Source organism: Myotis brandtii, unplaced genomic scaffold (assembly GCF_000412655.1).
Source record: "Myotis brandtii unplaced genomic scaffold, ASM41265v1 scaffold523, whole genome shotgun sequence".
Taxonomy (NCBI): Eukaryota; Metazoa; Chordata; class Mammalia; order Chiroptera; family Vespertilionidae; genus Myotis; species Myotis brandtii.
In genome coordinates, this window is record NW_005369902.1 from 1081223 (window position 1) to 1081827 (window position 605).

Below are 605 nucleotides of genomic sequence, written 5' to 3' on the forward strand. Positions count from 1 at the left end.
TTTTGCAGGTAAAGATTACTCTAAAAGCTGCATGGGAAGACAACAGGACTGGAATAGCTAAAACAATTTGGAAAAAGATGAATTAGAAAGGAATCAGTCTACTACCTGATTTTAAAACATTATATAGCTCAGTGATCATACTGTGTGGTATTGGCAGAGGGATAGACTCATAGATTGACAGAACAGAACAGAGAACCCAGGAATAAACCCAACAAAAACTTTTGTTGACAAAGGTGCAAAAGCCATTCAATGGAGGAAAGACAGCCTTTGCAACAAATGGTGCTAGAGCAATTAGACATCTACATGAACAGATATGTTCCCAAATGAACTTTAACCTAAGTCTCACACCTTATACAAAAATTAAATCAAAATGGAGCACAGACTTAAATGTAAAATGTTAAACTATAATACTTTTAGGAAAAAACATAGGAGAAAATCTTTGGGATCTCGAGCTAGACAGAGTTCTTAGACCTGACACCAAAAGCCTAACCCCAATATTTAAATTAGTTTCAGATTTCAAAATATTAAATGAAATCCACACCTGTCTAAAATTAAGTTAGGTTTAAGTCACTTCTATAAATAGGTAGATTCTAGAAGTATAAGAC